At 36.1% G+C, this 27,893-nt stretch overlaps 1 protein-coding gene and 1 pseudogene across 14 annotated transcripts in view; both read right to left on the bottom strand.

The window, feature by feature from the left end:
- DLG2 (discs large MAGUK scaffold protein 2) overlaps nt 1–27,893 on the bottom strand; it is a 2,233,585-nt gene that overhangs the window by 1,569,729 nt on the left and 635,963 nt on the right. The window lies entirely within an intron of this gene.
- Nucleotides 5,458–6,594, bottom strand: LOC141408501 (heterogeneous nuclear ribonucleoproteins C1/C2 pseudogene; annotated as a pseudogene).

Here is a 27,893-nt window from a genome sequence, read left to right on the forward strand (position 1 = left end):
ACACTGTTTGTAGTCTAAAATTTAACACATTAGTTTATGCTCTAGTCCAACATTTTATTCTTTAATTATAAGAGACCACCTAATGAAAATATATTTCTTTCAGTAGATTAACCTGTGTTTTTTTTAAATAACAAAACAAAAAACAAGCCACCTAGCTTTCCTAGCTGTGACAGATGTCTGTTTTCAAAAAAATAATCTTAAATAAACTACCAGTTTTTCATAACTGAGTGCATTAATTACTTCACCTTAAAATGTGTATAAGATAATGCCTTAAATTCATGGGCAAAAAGAGCAAATGCTTGAAAAAGATTAAAAGAACACGATTTACAGATATTGGCAAAAACTTAGAACTCCAGCTTCTATGAACTTTCCCAAATAAATCTACAAATCTCATAATACAGTGCCTGCTACTGAGAAAGTATATCTCAGTAAACCATAGCTATTTATCTTCTGTGTCAAGAATTGTTTCCACAATTTGAATCAAGTGTTATATGGAACTTTGTACCACGATTTTATCTCTTAATAATCTTAAATACAAACTCTTATAATACTTTATGGTAACTTATCTCATAGAAATTACAGAATGGAAATCAATGTTATCTCTGATTCTATGAAATGAACTAGATTTATGAATTGGGAGCAGCACCCAAACAACATAATGACTACTACAAAAAAAAAAAAGTCAATATTTTGAAAACTAGTTTTATTACAAATGAAGTAATTTTTCAAAATTTAAAAAGGTTAAAATAGAGATTTTTAAAAACTATAGATAAAAATGTCATTGTCAAATCCCCATGTTGTTCTTACTGAAATTAACTAAGGGTAATTTCATATAATAATATTGTCACTGAAGTTTTAATAATCAAAACTCTAACAGTTGAGAAAATAAATTGTGTGTATGTTTCAATTTTGCACCTATGTTATTATCAGCCTCAGGTAGTAAGCTTTACTCAGGATAGCAATCCATCAATAATGCATCCTGAATATTTACTAAATTACTATATTATTTGACCTCAATCTCCTATCTTAATAGTTCTTCACTCCTTTTTCAACTCCTATCCTTTAACCTCACAGAGCGATCCACCACTTTAATTGTTTTATTTTTTCTCAGTTTACTGGTCCCTTTTCATCTTGTTCTTTAGCCAGCTTGAAACTAATGACTGTTCATTTGAACTATTTGCTCACCAATGTCTTTGATTTCTTATAGTGCAATTCTTCAGGTGCAACTCTTCAGCAAAATCCAAATCCAAATCCCAGATAAATACTGCATCTGGTCTCTCAACTCACACCTAGGGAATGAAGCTCTGTGAGAAAGGAACTCACACACACTAAGAGCAACTTCTAAGTAGTCAGTTTCCACACTCAGCTAGTCACTGTCCTTTAATCAACTTCCCCTCTCATTTCTCTCAAAAAACTTCTCAATCATCACCATCTGCCTCCAAGTCCTTAGTTGCCTTTAGCTCCTCATTTTGACAGGTTAGATAGCCCTCAGTCTCCTAATAAAATTGAGTTCATTAGGTGTGTTCTCCCTGCACAGTTATACCACAGCCAGACCTAGAAAGCAAACCCACAGTCACAGCCATCCTCACCCTGTGCCTTTTTCCTACTCTCTTCAGTTCTGCTCTCCCATCTATAGCAGAGGTTGGCAAACCTGTGGGTCAAATCTGGCTTGCTACATGTTATCATAAACAAAATTCTTATCAAAAACAGCCATGTCCATTTGTTTATATATTTTCTGTGGCTGCTTCAATGCTACAAGGGCAGAATTGGGTAGTTGGGTAGTTGCTACAGATATCTTATGGTCCTCAAAACTTAAAATATTTACTAGCTAGCCCTTTACTGGAAAAGTTTCCTGATCTCTGATTTATATCCTTGACATCCTCCTCTTTCCTAAATCTTTTCCTTCAGCCTGAAAATAGAGTCAACTATGTTCTAGTCTAAAAATGTTAGTTTAGGGTGTTTTGGTTTTTTGTTTTGTTTTGCTCCAACTCTCTCCAGGTGTATACCAATTTCTCTCTAGCCTTCCTCATAAAACTTGTCCAGGGAGTATGTCATATTCTCTTTATCCACTTTTTTTTTTTCATTTCTTTTTTCCTGTAACCTGATTTTTGCCCTACTACTTTGTTGAAATTTGCTCATATTAAAATTAATGATGAGCTTCTATCTGTCAAAGTTAAATTTTAAATGTCTAATCCTAAACTAATTGACTCATTTTTAGGCACACTCCCCTTAAAACTCTGTCATCCAGCATTCTTAGCAAAGAGCACATAGCAGGATCATTTCTAGAGGCTTCCAACTTTATGCTGTCACTAACCGGAATTACTCTTAATTATTATGTTATTATTATACTCTTAATGTTATTATACTCTTAATATATTATTATACTCTTAATAATTATATGAAGTTGTTGCTTCAGATATAAGGGATTAATTTTACTACTCCAGTCTGAGAAAACTAATCAAGTCACCACAATATTGTAGTAAATGGGAGAAGAAAAGCTATTGGAGATATCAGTTAATACACAACCTCAACCCTCACCATATAGGATGCAAACAAACACTTGCCCTTGAAGAACACATTCGCCCCAATTACCCTTCCTTCTCTCTCTTCTAGGGTCATCACCATCATCTATTCACTAGCGAAAACTGACCAAAAGATGTCCAAGACACCTTGGAGTGCAAGGCTTTCTCAGTTATCTCCTAAAGTGAAGAATAATAACCACATAAGGAACACAGGGCCTTTATTTCTCTTGGAAAATTGACATTCCTATGGACTAATGATAAAAATGTTTCTGGAAAATGTGTGTGATACCCTTTTAGAGATGCAGATGATTAATCACAATTTTAACTTCTTATAATGATGATTGGCACAGGATAAGCAAATAGAAATCAAATGTAGAAACCAATAACACATGTTCACTTATTTAATATGGAACTTCCATATTCTTGAATATAAACCAGCACATTAATGAGCAAAAGTATAATAAAATTGAAAGAACATAATCAGCTGTCTTTTAGGGTAGGAAGACAGCTAGTTAGGATTCTTCCTCACTTATCAATTACAAGAGCCATGAAACTAACAAGAAGAAACAAATATGCAAAATCACTGATAATTGCAGTCAACATTTTACAAGTACCTGGAAGGGGGAAAAAAAACCCCTTTTTAGTTCTATTGTGGTAGGGATGAATTAACTGTCTCTATCTGACATCTTTTTTGATTTTTAAAACTAAATAAAATCAGTTAGAAAGCTAGTGGAAAGACACATATGTTGACTTCTACTCTGTATCCCTATCAAGGATTCATGGGATCTTTGCCTCTAAGTAAAGCAGCATAGCAGCCATGGATCTCACATGGGAAAGTTCTTCCAGATTAGAACAGAGATATCCCTTTCTCATACCTCTACCTCACACTCTCTCGTCCCACAAAATCTCAATTTTGGGAAGGACTTTAATATTGATGCTCTGATGTCCCACCTAAGTACAATTAAGATGTAAAGGTTGTAATAATACAATTAATAAGGTAGATGTAATAAACATGAATGAAAACTTTTATTCCATAGAAAATATACCTTTTTTTTCCCTCCAAATTCCTAGTTTAATAAGGACTTTTTATTTTGAGGAAAAGAGGTCCCAAACATCAAGCTGTTCACAAAAATAACCCACAGTATCAACTTTAGAAAACAAATATTAAGACTGTAACACTATTTTTCTAGAGGATGCATTTGACATGCCAACTCTCATTCACAAAAATACATTGTTACATTTGTGTTGAACCTCCCCACACATCACACTTATGTGGGGGTGTAACACACATACTTGTAACTCATAGCTGCTTTCAGGAGCTACTCAACTAAATGAGATTGCCTTTGCAGTTAGGGAAGCAGCTATTGAACTTACGTATGAATGGAAAGAACTGTACTCCCTGCATAACAAGAGATTATTCTGGAGACAGTTGATGAAAACTATACATCCTTTTTATTGTTAAGTCATAAAGATGTATCAAAATTAAAAGCAAAAATTGCATTCTTAACAAAACTAGTAGGAGAATCAAAGGAAGTGAAAATGGGACTAGGCGCAGGGCAATAAGAATTAATGAACATGGGAAGGACAAGGATGAGGAGAACAGTGAGCATGTGCTGAAGATACTAGGAGAGTGTGTGTCCGGAATTGGTGGGTTCTTGGTCTTGGTGACTTCAAGAATGAAGCCGCGAACCCTCGTGGTGAGTGTTACACTTCTTAAAGATGGTGTGTGTGGAGTTTGCTCCTTCAGCTGTTCAGACATGTCTGGAGTTTCTTCCTTCTGGTGAGTTCTTGGTCTTGCTGACTTCAGGAGTAAAGCTGCAGACCTTCACGGTGAATGTTACAGCTCTTAAGGCGGTGAGTCTGGAGTTGTTCATACCTCCCAGTGGGTTTGTGATCTCGCTGGCTTCAGGATTGAAGCTGCAGACCTTTGCCATGAGGGTTACAGCTCATACAGTGGGCATGGACCCAAAGAGTGAGCAGCAGCAAGATTTAGTGCAAGGAGTGAAAGAACAAGATTTCCACAGCGTGGAAGGGGACCCAAGCGGGTTGCCACCACTGGTTCAGGCAGCCTGCTTTTATTCCCTTATCTCACCCCACCCACATCCTGCTAATTGATCCATTTTACACATTGCTGATTGGTCCGTTTTGACAGGGTGCTGATTGGTGCGTGTACAATCCCTGTGCTAGACACAGAGTGCCGCTAGACACAAAAGTTCTGCAAGTCTCCACTAGATTAGCTAGACACAGAGCACTGATTGGTACTTTCACAAACCTTGAGCTAGACACAGGGTGCTCATTGGTACCTTCACAATCCTCCAGCTAGACACAAAGTGCTGATTGGCATATTTATAATCCTCCAGCTAGACATAAACGCTGTAGGAGTCCCCACCAGATTAGCTAGATACACAGTGCTGATTGGTGCATCCATAAACCCGGAGCTAGACACAGAGTGCTGATTGGTGCGTATACAATCCTCCAGCTAGATACAAAAGTTCTCCAAGTCCCCACCTGACTCAGGAGCCTCAGGCATCGCTGGCTGCAGGTCCTGAGGCCAGCCCCATGGGGAGGCAGCTGAGGCCCAGTGAGAATTTGAGTGTGGTGCGGGCGGGCCAGTAGTGCTGGGGGACCCGGTGCACCCTAGGCAGCTGCTTGCCCAGGTGCTAAGCCCCTCACTTCCCGGGGCCAGCGGTGCCCACCGCTGCTCTGAGTGCAGGGCCCGCCAAGTCCACGCCCACCCGAACTCACTCACGCTGGCCAGCTAGTGCAGCCGGCAGCCCCAGTTCCCGCCCACGCCTCTGCCTCCACACCTCCCAGCAAGCAGAGGCAGCCGGCTCTGCCTCGGGCAGCCCAGACAGGGGCTCCCACAGTGCAGCAGCGGGCTGAAGGCTCCTCAAGCGAGGCCAGAGGGGACGCCAAGGCGGAGGAGGCACCAAGAGCGAGGGAGGGCTGCCAGCACGCTGTCAGCTCTCAAGAGGATCTGGTGAAAAATTTGATCTCAGACAAGTGCCTAGGTAAAGAAATAATGGGATAAAATTTCTAAACCTCACTATGTGCTTCAGAGTCATCCTCACCATTGGCGCTGTCTCCGTCATCCTCTCCTTCCTCGGCCTCTTTTTCTTCATCCTTGATCAACTCCAGCTGGTCATCCCCCCAGTCTTCATTATCATCATCATCCAGTGGGTCCCCCTCCTCAGCAGGGTTATTTGCACCCCCCTCAGACTCCAACTTCAAATTAGTTTCATCTTTCTTCAAGGAGCTGCTGCTCTGCTCCTCTTCTGACTTATTTTTCATCTCTACTGCTTGTTTGCTCAGTTCCTTTTCAATTTTTTCCAGGTTTTCCAGGAGATAATCCATTTTTTGTTTTATCTGGGTCAATTCCTTCTTAACAGCCTGAAGGTCATCTCCTTTCAACTTTCCAGACTTGGAAGATACCCGCTGTCTACTCTTAAAATTGAAGCCACTTTTTTCCCTTCTTGAGGTGTTTCCTGATACACACGGATGTTTCGAGGGCACTACACCTCCAGCAATAAGAGGAGGAGGAGGTACACATGCTGGGTAACTGTACCTCCTATTACAATAATCCCGCTGAAAATCATAGTCCAGGTCAAAAGAAGAGCGGTACATCGCTGCAGATTGTTTCACGCCTGCTTTTCCTCCGTTCAGTTTTGGTGCTGCAGTCAGGTTAATATCTAAAACCTGACCAGCAATCATTCTGCCATCCTCTCCTGCAGCCTGGGCATTTCTCTCATTAACATATTGAATGAAGCAAAGCCCGTATGAACAGAGCAGCCCACAATTTTGCCATACTTCGGAAAGATTGCCTCCACATCAGATTTCTTGACCACAAGAGTGTTGAGATTCCCAGTGAATACACGGGTGTTCATGGAACGAGGATCTGTCTTGTTGGTAACGTTGCTGGCCATTGTGTTTGATGATAGGGTTTCTCAGAAAGCCAAAAATGTAGCTGAAGATCCAAAAAAATCTCATAGGAGTGGGGAGGGAGAAGAGATCTGATTCTGAGTCTCATACTCCTGGGTTCTAGGTGGAGAACCCGACTGCTGCTCTAGGTGGGTATTGCAGCCACAACTGCTCAGTCTTTTTCTCTTCACAAAAAGAAAATATGCCTTCTTTTTAACACATCATGGAACTATACAAAATTTTATCATTTATTATGTCACAAAAAGTAGGTATATATTAAGGGCAAAATTCTCTGACCACAGTGATTTAAAGCTAGAAACTAAAACTAGCCTAAAACTAATGTGTTGGAATAAAACTAAATACATCCTAGCCTTTCAAAAATTGCATAAAAAGGAAATAAAATCGACCACTTAGTCATAAAATAAGAATGTAATATGTTACATTTATGGGACACTTTCAAACATATTCAGAGAGTAATTACTAGACTTAAAGCACTATGGTTATTTCTGAAAGAATAAAAATAAGGTGAGTCTATATATCAAGATATTAGAAAAAAATGCAATCAAAATAAAAATAAAATAGAAAGAATTAAACAGTAAAAAGAAAATCAGAAAATAATTACAGCACAAAAACTAGTAAGAAATAGAACACTTGGTTCTTAAAATAGACAATGAAATAGATGAACTTCTCAGATCTAATGAAGACAAAAATAATATATACGTTGGGACTAAGGAAAAGAATATAACCACAAATACAAATAAACTATTTTAAAATGGTAAAGGAATTATATATATGTATGTTACTCTGGATTACCTACAAACATAAACTAGGAACTATAAAACATAAGGAGGATGCTTTGTCACAAAAGCAAAGACTAGGGTTTGTATGCAAGCTATACTGTGTACTAGTTATAGATAAGTTACTCAACTGCTTTGAGCCACATTTTCTTTGTCTGTAAAATAAGAATTGAAAATATCTTTAATAATGTTTTCAGAAGTATTGCTTATGTCATTGTCATCATTGTTGTAATTCTCTTTTCTTCCTCCTCATTATTAATATTCACTACCTTGGAGGAAAACTTGATATGTACCTGAACAAGTTGAAACTTAAAAGCTATTTTTCCAACCAATACTTTAATCCATCCATAAGAACCAGGTGCAATGCATACCATTTACCTTATTACTTATTTTTCCCCAAATGCAAGTATTAGCAACATTCATTGCATCTGAGAATATAAAACCTTAATGACATATCCTCCAAGGGAAAAATCTCTCGCCCAACTTATAAGACTCGCAAGGATTGATTCCACTTAATAATGAACGTAGTGCTCTTAGAGTTATATAATTGTCATTAAACACATAGGTATCAAATTTAAAGAAAACCAAGAAGCAGAGCTAAACAACGTCGATACTAAAAAAATGAAAAGTTAGGAATTTTTTTCTCTCACTTATCAGTAAATCTGAAGGCTTAATATAAGCCTGGAAGATTCTAAAAACAAGAAGGATGCTTTATTTGTATTAGTCCTTAAAAATCTTAGAATGAGTTAAAAATAAAAAACAGTAAAACTGGAGCTCTCAGATTTATGTATGTCCTTAGGCTTTTTCTTACAGTTTTAATGTGGATTATTATTGTCAGAGTAAAGTGAAATGGGAAAGCAAAATGTAAAATTCAATTTGCAACCCCTAACATTTTCTTATTTTAGACCTAAGTAACAGTTATTACCAACTTAAAATTTGTGTAACAGAATCTATCCAGGGAAACAAAAACAAGCCATTTTGGTGCACAATTGCAAAATGCCAAAAAACTAATAACTTTGTTTACTTATCTTCTTGTATTAAGATTTTGACCCATTTTGAATTCATTAATATAAATATTTAAAGCACAAGATAACAGAGAGATTAAATAAATACACAGACAGAATATAGTTTTCTACTCTCAAGAAACTCACAGAAGATTTCAGCGGAAAAGAGAAAAATCAATTATAAAACTATGTAATAAAGGTATACTGTACCTATATATCTATATACTATCTCTATTCTATATATCAGAGGATGTTCTATATAATATATAGGATAGAGATATATTTAAAAACACTAGTAACTTAGCATCAACATATAGATTGCTAAGTGCTTCATTTATATTATTTCATATCCTCACTAAACTCTTGCATGTTAAGAATTATTATGGCCACTTTACAAACATAAAATTGAAGTTTATGGAGTTTGGTAATATAATAAAGCCAAGATTAAGGTATCAACACTCATACCCTTTTGGCTATCCCACTGTTTTTGTTAAATTAAGATAACCCGAGAATTTGTTAAATCCTGAGGTAACAAAATATGTATATATACTCTGTTCTAAGATTCTGGATCTTACCATGTCTTTGTTTCTGCATTTAAAAGTGGATGATAATTAAACTGTCCCCATTAATTTCAGGGGGTTGATGGGAAGATCAAATATGAGACAGTTATTGAAAAGTAGACATACAAAGTTAAGGCATTTATAAAATGAAATGCAGGATTACAGTGATGAAGCTCTTCCTCAGCATTAGAAAGTAGGCCAAGCAACCCAAGAACCAGGAGCTAGTTACAGGGTGGGAAATGTATCTGACGCACATTTTACTTATATAAAATATTTTAAACACGACAACCTTTGTTAAACAACCTCAAGGTAAACGGCAGCAAAACTGTTTTTGTATCTAATTACTGCTAGAGTAACAATTAAAACACAGACCAAGTAGAAAACTGTGTAACTTTTTTCCTCAGAATTCAATCGGCAGAGACTAGAGATTTGCATAAATGCAGGCCCCCAAAGCAACTTTTTCCCTCTGCAGCACATTCCTGAAGCCCAAATGAAATGAATAATTGCATTGACTCTTCATTGCATGTTGTCTATATAGCCATCATCTTCCTTTAAATGTGCAGAAAAAATAGTACTGCTTGTTAGCAGAGATAAAATCATCTAAGACATTTGTAAGTGCTCTGTTGTCTCTATTCCTATTGTAACCCTCTCCATACTCGCTTAAGTTTCATGAACCTACTCCCCTTGAAATTCTGTCCTTTCTGCAAATACCTTTTTCCAAGTTTTGTTTTAGGCTTTCCTAATGTATTTTCAGGTCTCTCGGGTGACATAAATTCAGGTTTCTCAAAATGTCTGCAGAGGGACTAAAGTCATTCCTTCTAAGGGGGAAATGAATTCTGTCAAAACAAATCATACATCAGGAAGTAGATAAATAAGAAAAATTAGATAGTAAAATATTCCATTGATTGGCAAAATAATCCTCATTCATCTCTATTAATTTATTATTTTAAAAATCACCACCATATTTATATATGTGCAATATTAAATGTTATTCTGTCTCAGGCAGATTAGATCCATGTTTAGTTGTGAATGAATGACCACTGAGAAGCACTTTTAAATTAAATGTATTCTATAATTGTAGATAAATTTTCCGTTGTGTCTCACAAGAACACAGATACATACACTCATCATACCATGATAGCACTGCATTTGTGTATATTTGAGTACATGGGGGATGCTAGCAAATTTATTTAACACAGAGGACAACAAACAAATTTCTTCATATTGATGCTTCAATTCAGAATGCGTAATACTATTGACATTTGGCCTCAGGCTCTGACCAGAACTGTTACCATAGAGAAGTGTTGTTGGAATCTGGCTTTCCTGGATGAAATGTTAGACACAATAGCCAAGTGCAGCTTTATATATTAACAGATGCTAATGGGGGTTGTAATTTAGACTAAACCACTTTGATACAATTTGGGAAATTTAGTTCTTCTAAATAAATGACACAACTTTATTGAAAGACACAAAAGATGTCAACATATATCATGTTCTTATATAGGATTACTTAATATAATTAAAATGCCTGTCATCCCAATTTAATATATAAAGTTAATACAATTTTAATTAGAATTGCAAAAAATGTTGGAGAAAATCATTCTAAAATTCATTAGAAGAATAACTGTCTGGTTACTGCAGAGATATTCTGTAAAAGTTGGCTAATAAGAAGGTTTTATCTATTCAGATATTAAATCTTACTTAAATGCTATCTTAACTAAACTAGTATGGTAAAAAATATCAGTGAAACAAAGATTAAAAATAGATTCGCGTGTGTATTAGAACTCAGTATACGATAAACAACATTCTACTTTAGAGTGCAAAAGATAATAAATGTTTTAGATACATATGATTATCTATTTGTTAATACATAAAGTTAGAGACCCTCTTTACATTATATTCAAAATAAATTTCAAGTAACTTAGTGGTCTAAATGTACATAAGACAATAAAGATTTTCAAAAAATTGAAGATATTTTTGTAAGCTTGATGGTACAGAAGATCTTCTGAAACATAACTTAAAAATCAGAAGCCAAAAAGAAATAAAATACATATTTTTCTATAAGAAAGTTAAAATTTTCAAACAAAAGGCAGCAACAAACAAGCCAAAATACAAATAATAAACTGGAAGAAAATACTTATCAAAGTTATAGTAGCCAAAAGGTTCTTAAATATGAAGAGTTCTGCAAACTAAAAAGTAAAGAACATATTAGAAAATGGTAACTTAAAAAAGCAAAGAACATGAACAGAAATTTGGTAGTAAAAAAACTGCAAATCCCAACCTCAGTTATAAGGAAGATATGTAAATTAAAATATGAAGACTTTTTCATTCAACAACAATATTAAAAGCATGTTAATACTATCTAGTGTTCTGAGAAATGGTTAGAAATAACAACTTTCACAGAATTTCATTGGGAATATATATTGTTAAAGCTTTATTGAAGGGTAATATATGAAATATTTTAATATTTAAAATAAGCCTATTCTTTCACCTTATGATTTCACTCTTACAAATTTGCTTTACTGAAATATTTGCCTATGAGTACAGAGCTGTAAGTCTAAGGATGTTCAATACAATACTGCTTCTAATAACAAATGATTATAAATAATACAAATGCTTATTAATAAATGGTTGAGCAAATTACAGTTTGTCCATATTATAAAATAATAGGTGTCAGTCACTAAAAGGAAGCAGAATTATTGAGCTAGACAGAAGCTCATTATATATTTAAAAGAAATAAAAAAGTTGTAAAGTAGCATATACAGTGTGGTCTTATTTTTGTTGTTGTTGTTGTTGGCTGAAAGTGCATTTAGCAAAGAACGAAGATATAAAACTGTTAAATACACATATGATATACACACACATCAGAAATAATTTGGCAATAAGGTAACACTAGCAATGCCTGGGGGTTGGGTTATTCGATTTTTTTTTTTTTTTTTTTTTCCTTTTCTTTACTCCTTATCCAGAAGCAGGCGCTATAATTGTCACGGGATCCTTGGGATGTCAATTTGCCAGCCAGAAACCTCTGTGGCAGGCGGCGCCTTCTGCCTGAGTATTGCTCGCTCCCACTGGGCTCGTTCCGCCCACTTGGCCTGGCAGGCTGCACTTGGCTCACACTACTGGCCTGGATCTCACACCTGCCAAGGGGGTGCCAGGCACGGAGTGGCAAAGAGTGTATGAGCCAATGAACATGGAGTCCGGCCACTGTGCACAGTCAGGCATGCTAGCTGCTGTGGCAAGGCAGACAGCTCCAGGCACCAGCACAAGTGCCAGCACCATGCAAGGCTGTGACTGGACCAAATGTACCACACACGGCTTCAGCTGCAGGCACCTGCATCTGGATAAAGGGAACACAGTAGCACTGGGAAGCTTGGAGACACTAGGAACCAAAGAGCCTCAAAGAGGGTGTCACAGCCCTGGCTTGGGGAGCCCCTAGGTCTGGGATCCCTGAAGGGCTGCAGTTCTTCTCTCCTTCTCATCACCCATAACGTGGCAAGCTGGGGAGGTGGGTGTTTCAGCCCTGTTTGTGTTGCAGCTCTTTCAGTCCCACCATTTAGCAGGTCCTAAGTTCTTGTCCACATCCAGGAAAAATGAGGTACATGGATAATTTGAGGGTGACTAAGGTGGAGAGGAGACAGAACAGCTTCATTGAGAGACAGAACAGCTCTCAGAAGAGCCCAAGTGAGTAGCTGCTTTCTGCAGGCAGGTTGTCCTGACAAGACAAGGGCACCCGAATTGGGTAGTTCTTTCCCATAGAGGTCTCTGAGGTCTCTGTGAGTCTGACTGAGTCTGGGGTTTTCATGGGCTTCAGATGGGAGGAAGTGTGTGCGGATTGGTCTATCGGCAGCCATGAGTGCGTCTGGAAAAAGCACCATGAGTTCTCACTGTAAGCCACGGACTGACAGCCTGGCCTCCATGCTTCAGGCCATTCTTGGCTTGAAGGTGAGGCTTCACGGGGAACCTGCCCCTTTCTGCCCATGAGCCTGTCTGCTTCCTGCCGCCATTGAGCATGTCGTCCACAGAGCCTGCAGGCCCACATGGAGCCACCTCAGCGCCCCCTCAGCCTCCCTCCCATGCTTATGTGCTCCCAAAGTCCAGAGGCGGGCTGAGGCGGCAGGGGCTGGCCTGTCAGCACCACCCTAAGTGCACACACATCCAGCTGGGACGTGACAGCGCCCAGGCTCAGCCTCAACTTTGCTCTAAAATCAGAGTGGGGACCGGGAGCAGAGAGAGGCCAGACAGTGGGGACAGGCATTTCTGAGCCTGTGGGGGCCACGGCTGGGGAGGGACACTTCCCAGCCCGAGAGCACAGGGAAACCCAGGTCACTGCTGGGTGGATGCACAGTTGCACCCAGGAGGAGGAGGCCCCCAACCCTTCAACTCTGAAAAGCGCTGGGCTCCTGCCTGTTCCTGGCTCCAACTGGCTCTGTGGAGTGCGCAACCCCAGCTGTGCCTCGCCCACTGCAGCTGGCATCTTCTCAGTGGCGGCTCTAGACAGGCTGCTGCTGCCCTCATAATGTAATATGAAAGTATAAATATTTATCCTTTTAACTTACTAAGGGAAGCAAATACGTTACTATTTGCTAAAAACTTTCAAAATTCTTGGGGTGAGGGTGGTATATGAAAGCACAAAGCAGTTAGCTGCAATAAGTTCTGATTTATTAGAGAAATAAACATTTACTAGGAAAAGCAGCTTGGAATAACTGAAATTCATCAAGTTACCATTCTTTTTTTTGAAAAGACCAAACAGTTTTGGAATAACTCCACATAGACGAAACAATGTAAATTGCCATGGCTAAAGCCAGAACTCTTGTAATGTCTGTTAAGGTGACAGGTAATTTGAAAGCTGAATGAACCAGTGCCCATTCACTGATGCAGGTAACAATACAGGACTCTCCATGTGTCCACATGTCTTCACTGATGATTAGAAGTACAAACATGGAGAAGAGTGTTCCAACCCCTAAGGTTTTATCTGGGGGCAAAGATAACAGTTGTCTATTAAAAATCATTAGGGAAATATTAAAACAACATAAAGTTAACTAAATATACAATTCAGAAGTCTCAGTGCTAGCAAATATCAGAAAAGAGAGTAAAGCTATCAATATTAGACCCCTCCAATGTGTGGGGAACAGGGCAGGTGACATAGATTGTTAAATCAAGTTTAGCCTAAAGCTGCCTCCGTACATCTCTTAAATTCAGCCCAAAGGTTTTCCTGTACATTATGAACTATAACAAGTGGAGTTGTAAACAGACCATAGCCTACATTTCTGCCAATCATTGAGTTTTGGCCAATTAAATGTAGCCAACTCTTTGAACTGAAAGTCTCCTTTATTCCTTCAAGTGATTCTCCTACCTCAGCCTCCTGTGTAACCAGGCTTACATGCCTGTGCCCCCACGACTGGCTCGTGTGTGTGTGTGTGTGTGTATGTGTGTGTGTGTGTATTTTTAGTAGAGATGGGGTTTCACCATATTGGCCAAGCTGGTCTTGAACTCCTGACCTCAAATAAGGCAAAGAGCAAGTTGTAACCAATCCAGTTGTTTCTGTACCTCACTTCCGTTTTATGTATGTCACTTTCCTTCTTCTGTCTATAAATCTTCTTCCACCAATTGACTGCACTGGAGTCTACCCTAGCGGGGAAGGCTGCCCAATTCGCAAATAGTTCATTGCTCAATTAAACTCCTTTAAATTTAATTCAGCTAAAGTTTTACTTTTGTCAATATTTATCTTTTCATTTGATCCTTTTTAAAGATGCACTCATGGGTGACTCAGAGAGGTTAAAGAGTTCTGTTATGTGGGTTTTGATTGTTGTTTGACATAGGTTCTCTAAGTCAGTAAATGGAGTATATTGAATTTCTACTGACTATTGACTTTTTTATCCAGCTGACTCACTAATTTCTTAGAGTATTACTTTTCTTTTCTTGGAATTTCTTTTTCTATAGTGTCACCTACATATAATGCTAAATTTTCTACTGTTTTATTAAAAAGTTATACTGCTTATGCTATTATTATTCTTGCATTAGTCAGAATCTTCAAAACAATAAGAATACAAGCAGTGATCAAATTATGTTTTCTGATTTTGTCATTTATGCCTTAAAAGTTGTACTGTTAATTACATTGTTTACTGTTACATTCAAATAAATTGCCTTCATCATAGTAAGAAAGTTCCCTTTACTCCTATTTTACAACAAATTAAAAAAAAAACAGAAACGGCTGCCAACTTTTATCACATGTTTTATCTTTATAATCCATATGTAATCATAAAATTTTTGGTATTATTTATACTTTAAAATGCATTTGGTGACTTTATTTTATTTTCTCTTGTATTAATCTCACTTCATATTGACACTTAATTTTCCTCTAGGATCTTTTGATTCATTTTATTGTTCCTTTTTTTATTTTCTTCAGTTTGAGACAATTTTATTTTCAATTTTTATTTTTGATAATAAAAGCATTACATCTGCAATTTCCTCTGAATGTAGTTTTAGCTATACCTATGTTTCTTTTTAAAAATCTTTTACATTTTATTTTATTTTAGATTCAGGAGGTACATGTGCAGGTTTGTTACGTGAGTATATTGCATAAGTTTCTAGATGAAATGTTCTATTTTTTATTGATTTCAGAGTAATCTATAATTTCAGCTTTTGTTTCTTTTTAAATATAGGGTCTATTTTAAAAAGAAGTGTCATTTCATTTTCAATGGCTAAGCCTTTTTGCTTGTTTGGGGTTTTGTTTTGCTCATGTGAGTTTTTCCTTTGACCTTGAAATCAAATTAACCAGACAGTAATAGTCCCTCCTCTTCTTTCAATTAGTTCGCTATTTCCTGATACGTTATTCACCTACACTTTTGTTTAAAAATAATCTGTCACTGGTTTTAGGTATATTCATTTATAAGCAGTGTATAGGTGAAATTTGTTTTTAGACTAATTTGAGAGCCTATCTTATCATATGATACTTATCCACTCATATTAATTTTGACAACGTATATGATAGTTTTATTTTTCTCATACTATACTTAGTCTTATATGTTTGGTTTTGGTCCTTTATTTTTTCTGCTTCCTTACTTTTTTTTTTTTTTTTTTGAGACGGAGTCTCGCTCTGCCGCCCAGGCTGGAGTGCAGTGGCCGGATCTCAGCTCACTGCAAGCTCCGCCCCCCGGGTTCCCGCCATTCTCCTGCCTCAGCCTCCCCAGTAGCTGGGACTACAGGCGCCCGCCACCTCGCCCGGCTAGTTTTTTTTTTTTGTATTTTTTAGTAGAGACGGGGTTTCACCATGTTAGCCAGGATGGTCTCGATCTCCCGACCTCGTGATCCGCCCGTCTCGGCCTCCCAAAGTGCTGGGATTACAGGCTTGAGCCACCGCGCCGGGCCCTTGCTTCCTTACTTTTGTTATATTCTTCTTAAATATTCCTTTCATTCTTCATAATAATGTAGGAATCCCACCACCCATCTCAATCAACTATTTATCATCTTTCCTTTATTTAAATAATCATATTGAAACCAGTAGTCTTCAAAAATTAAATAAGACCATACTTCTCTATCAACTGTTTACTATTATTTCACTCCCTTTACAATTCAATGTTTGTTTCACTAAAATAATGTAGAATTGGAGTTAACTCTGTGTTAACTCTCTGTGTTAACTTCCGAGAGCTACTTGAAGCAAACCTTGTTACGGTCATAAATATTTATTTATTTATTTTTGAGATGGAGACTTGCTCTGTTACCCAAGTGGAGTGCAATAGCAGTGTCTTGGCTCACTGCAGCCTCAGCCTCCTGAGTTCAAGGGATTCTCCTGCCTCAGCCTCCTGAGTGTGTGCCCTGAAAACTGGCTAATTTTTTTTTGTATTTTTAGGAGAGGTGGGGTTTCACTATGTTGGCCAGGCTGGTCTTGAACTCCTGACCTAAAGTGATCTACCCACCCCAGCCTCCCAAAGCACTGCGATTATAGGCATGAACCACCATGCCTGGCCACCATACCTGTTTCAAAAAATAAAATGAAATTTCTGTAATTTCCCTCACGTTCATCAATGTTGAAGTAGAGCTTTTCATACCAGTATTTATTCATTACTGTTCCAACAATAATCCAGGTGATTGTACAGAAGAATCTTTCAATTTCATTTTAAAGTTTTCAATCCATCAGTTGTTTTCTTTCAAATATTGTTTGCCTTCCATGTTTTATGAAGTTGAATATTTACCCTTGCCTCTCCAGAGAGAAGCATTATTAACAATTTTTACAAATGAGTGTTCCATGCTCCAAGTTATAAGTTCTAAAAAATGAAAATTCATTTGAAATATCCTGTTTGAGAATGAATAGATGGCAAATAACAATGTAATTTTAAAGCAATCTTTAATGAGTCTCTATTCAATGGTAATATTATTTTATCAGTGTTATATTAAGATCAGCAGGATCTTTCTATTTTTTCTTCATAATTTGATAAGTGAAAGGTGGCCTGTTCTAAAGTTCAAATATATTTTTACAAAGGCATGAAATTCTAATACTCATTTCGTCAGAATCATTATTATTGGTTACCCATTTCAGTGATAAGAAGTAAATTACAGCCTACCATTTCTAGTTGTAATCACCTAATTGGATATGTTTAAAAGTGTGTTTAGAGAAAATAAAGAAGGAAAGAAAAACTGGATAAAGACTACACAATGTGCAACTTACTAAGTGAAAGTCAGAAGAAGGAAGCCTCTGTTAATGAATTGTACTAAGAAATGACTTGGATTCAGAGAGCAATGGTAGAGATGCCTCAAAATCCTACTCTGGTTCAAACTCTTTATAGGCTATTTCTAATGCTCTTAAAAGCATCTGTTACCACATGTCCTACCAAACATGCCAATAATTCAGACAAGAAAATTTCCTAAACTCTACACATTGCATGCCAAGTGAAAAGCAAATCATACTCAATCTTGCAAAATGCAAAGACAACAAAATGAATGATCCTATGTAAGCATAGAGCCCGATTACCAAATAAAAATAGGGTCAATGAGAATGGTAAGCCAATGTGAAGTAACAGGAGAAGTAAGAGTCAAAGGATGCCAAGGAGAAAAAGTTGAGGCTGGACAGAATTCCTTTGTTCTCCAGTATAAGAACTAAGAGTAGTTTTTCAGGAAAACTTCAGAGTCTAGGCTTGAGCAAGTAGGGAAGCAATGAATAAAAAGACATTAATATCTTTTCTGAGCCTCCTCACAATCTGCACCCTGTGCGTCCCCTTTGCTGAGACTCTAGTTTCAGGGCAATCCTGTGGTAACCTTTTACCCTTAACAGTGGTGGAGGAGTAATGTACTCCCACTTCCCAGCTATATCAGAAATACAATATTTGGTATCCTTGATGACTCTTTTTCTGATTATCCATTCATTTTCCTGTGCTATCCATGAGTTTCCTGCATATTATCATTGGGATTCTACATCTATTGAAGCATCTGTATTCAAATTAAGGTAAAATTCTGCACGACATGCCAAAATCTCAACCTCAATGCATCAGCCACTAGATAAATAATAACAGAAGGCACTCTTTTGATATGATATTTTCTTTTTTTTGTCCCTCACAAAATACAGAGGTCAGTTTGTAATATTGGAATTTCTATTTCTCCCTGTAATCTTGTCCCTGTGGCTTTGTCTGGTGTTTCAGCCAATGGCCAGCAGTCAGACAGTCTTTTGACCTAATCTGTCTAGAATACTTGGCCAGTCTGAGTGATGTTATTTCTATCAGGTTGAACTCTTACAAACGTGTTCAGATTGAAACAGCAGATAGAAGACGGAAATGGGAAACTTATCACTCACCCCTTGAAATAGCACTATTTCTTTACAAATGGCACTGTATTTATTTGTTTTCACACTGCTATAAAGAATACTTGAGACTAGGTAATTTAGAAACAAAAGAGGTTTAATTGATTCACAGTTCCACATGGTTGGAGAGGCTTCAGGAAACTTACAATCATGGCAAAAGGTGAAGCGAAAACAAGGCAGTCTTACATGACGACAGGCAAGAGGTGAGAGAGAAGGAAAAACTCCCACTTTTAAAACCATCAGATCTCATGAGAACTCCCTTACTATCATGAAACCACTCCCACGATCCAGTCACCTCCCACCAAGTCCCTCCTTTGACACGTTGGTATTACAGTTCACGATGAGATTTTGATGGGGATACAGAGCCAAACCATATCAGGTACAAACCAACCAGCCCACCCAAATACTATCCTTTAGCAATTTATGTAGATTATCTCTAGAAAATTAGTGAAGACCTGCAAATCCCAAAATGACCATCATCATAAAAACTTTGGCTGGGCTTGATGAGGCTATTGCCTTTGTGAGCTTTGATTAAGCTAAAAAGAAACATGCTTATCTTGAGTTATGATAACCCCCATCCACCCATCATGCATATTTGGCTTCTAAATATGTTTAGTTCTAAATATGTGTAGAGTTAAGTATCTTAAAGCAGGCTTCTCACTCTACTTCGCTTTTTCTTGCTTTTCTTGAGAATAAAAATGTTTTCAAAATAAAAAGTTAGGTGCATAGAGCATGGATTTAAATACTATTTGTCATTTCCTATTTGTACACCTGAAGCAAATTACTTAGTCTTATCTTCCTTATGCATAAAATGGAAGAAAAGCATAGTGCCTACCTCAAAATGTTATCCCTCTGCCTGAAATTTTCTTATCCACAAGGATAACTCTCTTACCTTCTTCAGGTTTTTGTTCAAATGTTACCTTATGAGAGGCTTTTGATTGATTATACCACTTAAAATTACTTCTCCAAGCACTTCAGAACTGTCCCTCTTTATTTTTCTCTTTAGCAATCATACTACATATTTTCTTTATTGGTTTTTTGTTTTACTTTCTCCCCATCTCCCACCCCCAACTAGAATGTAGGCGGGATTTCATCTGTCTGTTCACTGCCACATCTTCAACACTGGATTATGCCTAACACATGATCTCAATAAAGAGAAGTACTTAACATACTATGTAGCACAGTGAATCAAATAAAAACCATTGATAATTATAAAATTATTTCATTAAGTGAGACATACAGAAATAAAATGTTTCTATAGAGTCCAATCATATAGCATAAATAGAGAAAGATAAATGCCTGTAATAACCAGTAACAACTTCAAAAACAAACTTGTACAGTTTCCATTAACTAGTTCTGTAAATATTACCATGCATTTATTATTCATTCATTCATTTATTCAAAGAGTATGTTGTGCCTACTCTGTATACAGCACAATATCTTTCTTTCTTAAAAATTTGTTGAAGTAGCATTCTTTGATCTTTACATGGCTTACATAAAAGAGCGGTTCTATTTTGGCTTCATTTTCTGTTCTGACTACAACAGGGATCAGCAATCTATTAAAAGGATGTATTGAGGCACTTCATTTTCTGGGAAGGTGGGAATGCTGATCAGTTACAAGTACTGACATAGCTTGAGAGAAAGACTGCAATAATGTAAGCTCCACAAGGACTTTTCTCTGTTTGTTCTCAGAAGTATCCCCAGGACTTAGATTAGTCTCTGGAATGTGATAAACACTCAATAATTTCTTAATATATTAATGGCTGAAGGCAAAGTGGTGCATGCCTGTCAACTTCTCTGAAGGTTTTTAGTATTGCTTTACAGCTAGGAGAAAAGATTTGTGTTACAATCCATCAGCTCACCTGAGCAATAGTTTTAGTATGCATCCACATGTTTTCAACTCCTAGTCTTTGCTACCCTGAGTTCAGTAGATAAGCAATTATACATCCCAAAATACCATATTGTCAGGGTCTCCAGAATCTTGATATGGTGGACAATGTATAGGCTTTGTAGTTAGGCAGACCTGGATTTGAACCTGGCTCCATCAGTTATTTGGCCACCAGCAAAACTTCAAATTTCTCTGAGACTCAGTTTCTTCCTTTATAAGTTGAGGATTATAATGCCTAACTCAAAGGGTTGTAGGTATTAAATAATGGTCTGAAAACTGACTTAAATTTAATGGAGTAGACAATGTTGAATGCTATAGCAGTATTTCAGAAAAGATATATAAATATGAGCATATCCTCAGGAGAGTATAATGAGAGCACAGAATTGTTAGTGTTATTATTACAAATATTATCTGAACATCACATCTAGAAAAAATTAACCTGAGTGTTATCTTAACATGTAAACCCTCTCTTTACAGTTAAAATTAAAATGTGGTTTTTTTTTTGCACTTACTTGAAGTTCATCTATTCCTTACAAAAGCAGAAAAGCAGTTTAGAAAAGTAACTTTAATTAAGTTTGAAGAATATGAGGATCTTAAAATTAACCTAAATGTAGGAGTGGGAAGAGACAGTTTCTAAAATAAGACATGTTTACCTTATTTTTTATTACAGATTGTACATCTCTGTATGAATACATAATAGATCTCAAAATATCAAACAATAATATGGCTCATGTCTGAGTATGTGTCATTTTGGAGATAATCTGGTTAATGAGTGAAACCAGGCAGACAGCAAACGTAAACCTCTGAGCTCTGATTTAAACCCCGCCAAATAGGAATCTGGGTCCCCTTACTTGCCTGTGAAAGATGAAACCAATGCATGTAAATATTTTGTGTAGAACCTGCATATGAATGACAAAGAAGTCAACTCAAGGACATGAATGTTCATGGGGTATGATGATTCCAGACATGATTCAGTTCACATTTGGAACAGGCTGAGAAACCACACTAGTTGTCAGCTGTATCTTAGAGGAGAATAAAGATCTCTCTTTCACACAAAAACCAAAAGTGATATATATTGATCATTCAGAAAGCTACAGATATAATGAATATTGTCTTTTTTTGAAGTTCCTTGAGATAATTTTTGTGAAGTCACTTAATCCCAGTTTTTTTCATAGAAGGAATACACCACCATTTTGACAGAAAAAAATATTTTAAATAGCATAATAGTAATTGCTGACAATTCATCTCTGAACTGAGTACCTGTATTCACATAGATCATTTCTTTCAAGCCTCACAACAACCTTGTGAGAAATACTCAGTTTAAAGATGGGGCAACTGAGGTCACTGAGATATTTACATAGAAGTGACAATTAGGATTCACTCCCACATGTCTTTCTCTATATTGTGCTTCCACTTATGCATCATTCTAGCATTATATGTCCCCTCCAACTAAAAAAATTCAACAAATTATTGCTTGAGGATAGTGTTACTTTCAAGTGTTGATTTAATCAACTTAAAATAGTTTTCTAATACATCAAGAGGGATGTCTTCATGAAGTAAAAATTTAAAGAAAACAACTACGTGAAGAATTTCTATAAAGTGGCCACTGATGTCCAGTAAGTTCCAGGTTGAATGAAGACTGTAGCATCTGCCTGGGCAACGTACAATTAAATTAGACACCACATATGTTTAGAAAACAAAATTATGGTCCAGTGTGTTCTGTAGGTTCAATCATCAGAGCTTTCCAATGACACAATTTTTTTAAATACCTTTTTTTCTCAGTGTACCTGGAACTCCTAGAGATTATATGAAATTTGACAATATTTGTTACTTCCATAAAATTACTGTAAAAAATAAGAACTGGTATATATTTACATAACTTTTTTCTCCCTTTTGTCTGCTCTGTCATTCTTTTAAAATCACTTCTAAAGAGATTTTAAATTACATAGTCATTTCACATTTTACATTTACATTTTACAAGTAGTCAGACGTTGTTTATCCTAAATTTTTGGAATTTCTGCTTTGCCTCCAGTCAGCTTTTGGTTTATTCACATGAAGGACCTTAGTAAGAGGAATTTTTCTTCCTAGTAATTGATCCTACTCCCCCTTCAACTTTAGAGACATTCAGTAACCAGTGCCAAAGGCCCAAATTTATCTCTAAACAAGTTCTACCCAAATATCATCATTCCCCAAAGTTTGCCATCTCTCAAAATTCACCCACAATATCTTATATCCAGTTTAGGTAGTTGATCAGTACAGGCCAAATGCTGAAATACTTCTTCACTAGTTATATCCAAATGTGCGGCAGTATAGCATAGTTATTATGAACAAAGTCTCAGGCTTTCATTTCTTTTCCCACCATTCCCTAGTTCTATAAGCTTAAGTAGGTTACTTGGCATTTCTCAGCCATGGTTTCCGTATCTGTACAAGGAGGATATTAATAACACTGGTATCATAGAGTTATTATATGTATTAAATAAGTCATGTACATAATAAAGCCCTAAGCATGGTTTATGCAAAACAATACTATATTAATGTTAACCATGATGGTGGGGACAATCTTTGAATTAGCACAAGAAACAAGTTACGTAAGAGAAAGTTCAAAAATGGAAAAAAAGTACAAATTTGTGGGCCTCCTCATCACCTTACTCTCTCATTTATCGATACACTATAAGCTCCTTGATGGTATATATCACTTCTTATTTGACTTTGTATCTTCAATATCTAGCACAATGTCTGTAACTTGGTAAGACTCATTAAATTTTGGTTGAATGAATGAATTTCCATAGATATTTGTCTAATTCACATTGGCAGTCCTTAGTAATTCACAACATAAGAACTATGCCTTTGTGAATTCTCTCCTTTGGAAGATGGAGAGAACACCATCTGGAGGAGAGCCTAACAAAGGGGAGAAGCAGTTGAATCAGGGTTCCACAGCAAAATCATGCTATAGATCCCAAATTCAAATATGCTCTGTAACTTGTTCAACATGCACTTTCCGAGACAGTTCCACCAAAGATCATAGATTATAACCCTATTGTAGATTAATTCTCAAACCCTGGGTTGCATTTTTCCCTTTAAAACTACCAAGGATGGAAAGAATTGCTGAATTCTCCTGGAGAAGTCAATGTTAATATAATTTTTAACCACTTCTTGTAGCATGCTGAACTCAAAACAAAATGAAGTAATCCCAACAAATGCACATGACTCAAAAGCAACACGAATACTTCTTTAGTTACCCATTGTACCATGTTATGTTATGTTATGTTATGTTATGTTATGTTATGTTATGTTATGCTATGCTTATCACAAAACCCAAATATAAGTCACATCTGACTATGTAAAGATAAAACTAGAATATCTACTCATGGCATGATGATAATTCTGCAACAAAATGAATGATCTTGCCAAAATACCATTTCAGCCAGTGGCCAGACAGTGAGGTTTTCTCTGGAGGAAAATTTTATAGTATGAGTAGCAACTAACAGATACTTCCAGCTATAAGGTTTATTCAACACATCCCACAATTACTGCTCTGCCTTGTGAACTTTTATAACCTCACTGTGTTATAGACACCATCGATCTTGTAACTGATAACTGTTTAGAAGCAAACATATGGCCTTTCTCTCTCAGAAAGTATAGAAGTACTACTGCCAGAAGTAGTATTTACCTATGTTGATTTGTTTAATCCTCATTTTTCATTCTTGATTGGATCATTCCTTTTAGCATACAAATTCACCAAGAGGAATGCATAAGGTTCTAAGTATAGCAACTAAAACCTAGTTAGTACCATAAAGTAGGTACCAGTATTATCCCTATTTTATAGATGAGGAAACTAAGAGAAAAAGGATTTTTTTAAAATTACACACCATTTTCCAGTTAGTAATAGGTGGAGCTGGTTTGTGTTCTTAAATATTACATTATATTGCCTCTCAAATTCATGACATATAGTTTGTGGTCTTTAGGGGATAGGCATGGGGAACAGGGGTCCAATTATCCAAGAAATTCTGGATCCCCTAGTTTCATTTTTTTCACCAGTATTTCTTAATTGCTTCTAATTAATATTACCTTGCCAAAACTAAATATATCTTTATGAAGAACTTGGAGGGTTTAAATAGCCTTCATTGGTATAATAGCAGTGTAGTAGCAGTGGTGCTGTAAGATATAAAAAGAGCCAGACTCCTTTGGGATGTGGCAACTGTTTAGATTTTATTGACACTGGTGAGAAGATACTTATGAAAATAAGTGCCTCTTCATTGCTGGATTTTATATTCCAAGTTTCTGCTTCATCAGCCTATCTGATTCACTGTCACTAAAGCAATATATCAAGCATGGTACTTTGACTCTTAACCTTATTTTACTCATCTAAAAATACAAAGGAAAAGGCATGTCAATTTCATACAGTTGTTTTGAGGATTAAACAGGGCATCAGAGAGATTTGAGCAGGGGAGTGGCATAAAAAACGTTTTGTATTTTAAAATCTCACTATGGGCTTCCACATAGAAAATGTTTTAGAAAGGGATAATACAGGAAATGAAGTCATATTTGGGAATGCATGGTCTCAATAAAAGATGATGCTGATTTTGCAGTATAGTAGTGGTGATTAAGTTGGGGGAAAATGTATGGATATTCAGCTGTACATTTGGATGGAAAACCAATGACATTTAAACTGAGTGCAAGGAGTTAGGGATAGGGAAGAAAAAGGAAGAACTCTCTGTTTTTGACATAAGCATCTGAGCAAATGGAGGTACCATTCACTAATATGGACAAGACTGAAAGACGAGCAGCTCTCTATGAGCAGAAGCAAAGAAGGGGCACACAGAGTGGGATAATGAACACTGGAGAGTCAGAAGTGAAGTGGATGGGAGGGGAGAAATGAAAAATTACCTATTGGGTACAACATACACTATTCCAGTGACAGGTATACTAAAAGCCCACACTTCACCACTATACAATTCATCCATGTAACCAAAATCACTTTTACCCCTAAATCTATTGAAATTGGAAAAAAAAAAAAAAAAAGAACTTGGGTTAAAAAAGGAATGCAATCGGAGACACATTAGTTTTGAGACAACCAAGAGGTGATGTCAAGTAAGACAATACATGAATGAGTTTGAAGTGCAAAAGAGATCTATATGTCAGCTAGATGTATACGTTTGAGAATTGTTAGCATATTAGTAGCACTGAAAACTACAAAAATAAATAAGATATCCAAAGGCATAGCTTGAAATGAGAAAACAGGATGAAGCCCTGGGAACTTCAAACTTAATTGTTGTTTTAAAAGTTGCTAATATTTATTCAGAATTTACTTTGTATTAGGTACTATACTAAGTGTTTTACATAGATTATTTTAATTCTTGCAACAGCCAATTTTCTGTTTTAGTGAAAACTAAGGTTTAAAATGGGTTAATTAATCTGCTTAAGATCACATGGCTAGTAAATGGGAGAAAAGGACTTTGCTCTCTAACAAGACCTCGTCTAATAGAGTGGGAGTTGTCAAAGGATTAAATAAGGCATGTGAATCTCTAAGAAGAATGCTTGGCACAAAAGGTACTTACAAGTAGTAGCTATTGTTATTTTTTTAATAAATAATTTGGAGAGTAAATAAAGTTAGTGGATTGCCCACACTCTCATAAGAAATCTGTGATGTACGATATATTTAAATACCTTTCTGTATATAAAGGTTCTACCACTCCAATTAGATTGCCAAACAATTTAAAGATAGGCTCAAATTCAATTAAAATTCATATGCTTCAAATAAAAATGTGGTAAGGTATTTATGGAAGATATTTTAGAAAATAAAGGAGGAAAATAACCAATCAGAGCTCCACTGCAAAAGTATATTTTTGTATCTACTGTTGATATTTAGTACATTTTTTTCTGGTTTTTATACTTTGAACTTTTCTATAGAATAATTTGAACCATTTCAGGCATATAAGTTTATATTTTATTTTTAAAACCTGACATTACATCATCAGCCTTTGCTATCTTATTATAGTCTTTGCAACAACATAATGACTGCCATCCCTACACTAATAGATTTTCTAGTTCATTAATAATTCCTGTCTTATTGAACATTTAGGTTATCACAATTATAGAGCCTTACACAAAATTCTGTTATAAATAACTTTATTCCCCACCCCTCTGTACTTAAAATTATTTACTGAAGAAAGAGTTCCCAAACTGAAATTACTAGATCAAAGATTTCCAATTTGTACCAGAATCTTGATGTACCAAATTTTACACTGAGCTTATTTTTATTCTCCATAGTACCTAACATAATGCTGCACACAGACTAGGTACTTTATAAATACATATTGTTTAAATAACTAATAAAATAGATGAGAAAACTTCACGAAACCATTATTATCACATGGACTTAATCTGTCATTATATTAAATAAAATTCACAAGGAAGCCAGCATCATTATAAATACATAACAACAGAAGATCAACAACAATATACTTCAAAAGTAAAAGGCAGTGTATACATGCAAAATGCATTATTTAAATACGTGGATCTCTAATTTCCAATTTAGAGAACTTTAGCATAAAAAACAAATTCACAGACTTCCTTAGAATTCCTTGCCAATAACAAAAACAAACAGAAGAAATGACGGAAATAATTGAGTTGCTTTTAATGAAATACTTTTAAATAACTTTTAAAATCTAACTTTCTATTAGCTCTATTTTTAATAGAAAATTACATATAAAATAGTGATTCAATACAGAATGAAAATGAATATTCAACTTACCCAAATATGTGCTCAATCTTTTCTCTCCCTAATCCCCAAAACCCCATTGCCCTGCCACCAGTTTCACACTGTCATAAACCAATTATATATACTCATTGGTATGTAAGGTTGTAATCTCAAATTCAACGTTCAATAAGACATTATACATACATAATAACTTTAATAAACACTGGTCATATTCCAGGCATTGTACTAGGAACTACTCTAAACTATTTACAAGTTTCTGAATGTCCCCTGATCTTTCTCTTCTGGACCTCCATGCACATGTTGTTACTCTGCCCCATTCCTCTTGTTTCACTTAGTAAATTCTTTATTTTATTTCAACTTTCCATTAGCTATAACCTCTACTACAAAGTTTCCTTTTATACTCCAAGAATGTGTTAAATGCTGCTCCTGTTGTGCTACTATAAGCCTGTGCTTATTTCTTATCATATTATATCATAATTGCCTATTAACTTTTTGTGTCCTCCACTATACTATTACTGTCTAGAGGATAAATGATTTACCTTTCCTATAAATTAAGAGGATTCAAGTTACCCTTATTATGTACACTCTTGTGAGTGTGTTGTGTGTTTGTAAATGTTAACTGTCTTGAGACTAGATGGCATATATGTCACAATTTCATAATTATAATTGGCTCTCTAGTTTTCTATGCATTAT

This window comes from Macaca fascicularis, chromosome 14 (assembly GCF_037993035.2).
Source record: "Macaca fascicularis isolate 582-1 chromosome 14, T2T-MFA8v1.1".
Lineage (NCBI taxonomy): Eukaryota > Metazoa > Chordata > Mammalia > Primates > Cercopithecidae > Macaca > Macaca fascicularis.